Raw genomic sequence first — 2,019 nt, 5'->3', positions numbered from 1 at the left:
AGAAGACAAACAAGTCAGAGAAGGACTGAACTTCGAAAATTTGAATCAAGGAAATGGAGAAAACCCTACTCAAAATACTATCCTTATTGTTGATGATAGGGATAGAGCTCTAAGACAGTATGACAAGCCAGTGTTTCATGATCTTAGTCCTGGTATTAGGAGACCCAAAATCAAGGCACAATAGTTCAAACTGAAGCCAGTCATGTTCCAGATGCTTCAGATAGTGGGCCAATTTAGTGGAATGTCTACCGAAGATCCTCACCTGTACTTAGGACTGTTCATGGAGGTGAGCGATTCCTTCAAGTTAGCCAGAGCACCTTAAGATGCATTACGATTGAAGTTGTTCCCATATTTGCTAAAGGACAGAGCTCGAGCCTGGTTGAAGTCATTGCCACCAAATTCAATTTTCACATGGCAAGAGTTAGCAGAAAGATTCCTCATGAAGTATTTTTCGCCTAGCAAGAATGCTAAGTTGAGGAATGAGATCACTGCTTTCCAACAAATGGATGACGAGTCCTTGTATGAGGCATAGGAAAGGTACAAAGAATTATTAAGGAAGTGCCCTCATCCCGAAATCCTACATGCATCCAACTTGAGACATTTTATAATGGTCTCAATACTCACACGACGATGGTAGTGGATGCTTCTGCTAACGGTGTTCTCCTTTCTAAGTCTTACAATGAGGCTTAGGAAATCATCGAGAGGATTGCCAGTAACAATTATCAATGGTCAACCAATCGAGTAGTGTTAGGAAGATGAGCCACTATAATACATGAAGTAGACACTCTCACTTTACTCACATATTAGGTATCCTTGATTTCTTCAATGCTTAAAAATTTCACCACTAATGAGTTTAATAGTTTTGCAGCACAGCCACCGAATCAATTTGAAAATGCAGCATGTGCCTATTGTGGGGAAAGACATCTGTTCGAAGAATGTCCATCAAACCTAGAATCTATTTATTAAATGGGTAAACAGAACCAAAACCGAGGAAGGCAAGGACTACAATCCAATTCCTATAACCCATCGTGGCAAAAGCACCCTAATTTCTCCTAGAGTAACCAAGGGGCTGGACCCAGTAACACATACGCCCAACCTAGACTGACCTAGCCACCTATTTTTGTCCAACAAGTTTAGAAACAACCTCAAGCTGAACCATCCAATGGCTTAGAAAACTTGTTAAAGGCATACATAGCCAAGAATGATGCCTTAATCCAAAGCCAAGCAACAACATTGAAAAACCTGGAAAACCAAATGGGTTAGCTTGCAACTGAACTCAGAAACCGACCACGAGGTGCTTTACCTAGTGATACAGAGAATCCAAGGAATCCAGGGAAGGAGCATTGTAAAGCATTGACATTGAAAAGTGGAAAGACATTAGAGCCCAACACCATCGAAGTTGAAGAGGAGCCAACTGTGGCTCAGAACTCAATGGAGGTTCAACCGAGTGTTGAAAATCCAATTTCACTAGAACCTGAATCTGAAAAAACTGATAAGGTAGCTTCTGAACCAGCTAATTTTGATAAACTAATAACTTCGTTAGACGCAAAATCACCATAGAAGACGAATCAACCAGTTCCAATAAAGAAGCCTCCACCACCCTACCCTCAAAGACTTCAGAAGTAGAAGCAGGTACTCCAGTTCAAGAAGGTCTTAGACATACTCAAGCAAATTCATATCAACATTTCATTGGTTGAAGCACTTGAACAAATGCCAAACTACGTCATATTAATGAAGGATATCCTGTCAAAAAAAGGAAGACTTGGAGATTTGAAACGGTAATCCTAATAAAGGAATGCAGTGCATATTTTCAAGACAAACTACCCCCAAAGTTGAAGGATCTTAGATGTTTTATCATACCTTGCAACATTGAAGCAACATAATATGGTACGACACTATGTGATTTGGGTGCGAGTATCAACTTGATGCCCATGTCAATATTTAGGAAGTTGGGGATAGGTAAAGCTAGACCTACTACGGTTACACTTTAATTAGCATATCGATCCTTAGCACATCCAG

General features: G+C 40.3%; 1 non-coding gene across 1 annotated transcript; it reads right to left on the bottom strand.

The window, feature by feature from the left end:
* Positions 1-469: 469 nt before the first annotated feature.
* On the bottom strand, positions 470-576 carry LOC128040665 (small nucleolar RNA R71). Its single transcript, XR_008195471.1, has one exon. It is a non-coding gene; the product is annotated as a small nucleolar RNA R71 (small nucleolar RNA).
* Between the last annotated feature and the right edge of the window lie 1,443 nt (positions 577-2,019).

This window comes from Gossypium raimondii, chromosome 4 (genome assembly GCF_025698545.1).
Source record: "Gossypium raimondii isolate GPD5lz chromosome 4, ASM2569854v1, whole genome shotgun sequence".
Lineage (NCBI taxonomy): Eukaryota > Viridiplantae > Streptophyta > Magnoliopsida > Malvales > Malvaceae > Gossypium > Gossypium raimondii.
Note: the sequence above shows the minus strand (reverse complement) of the source record. Positions and strands in the feature narration are given on the sequence as shown.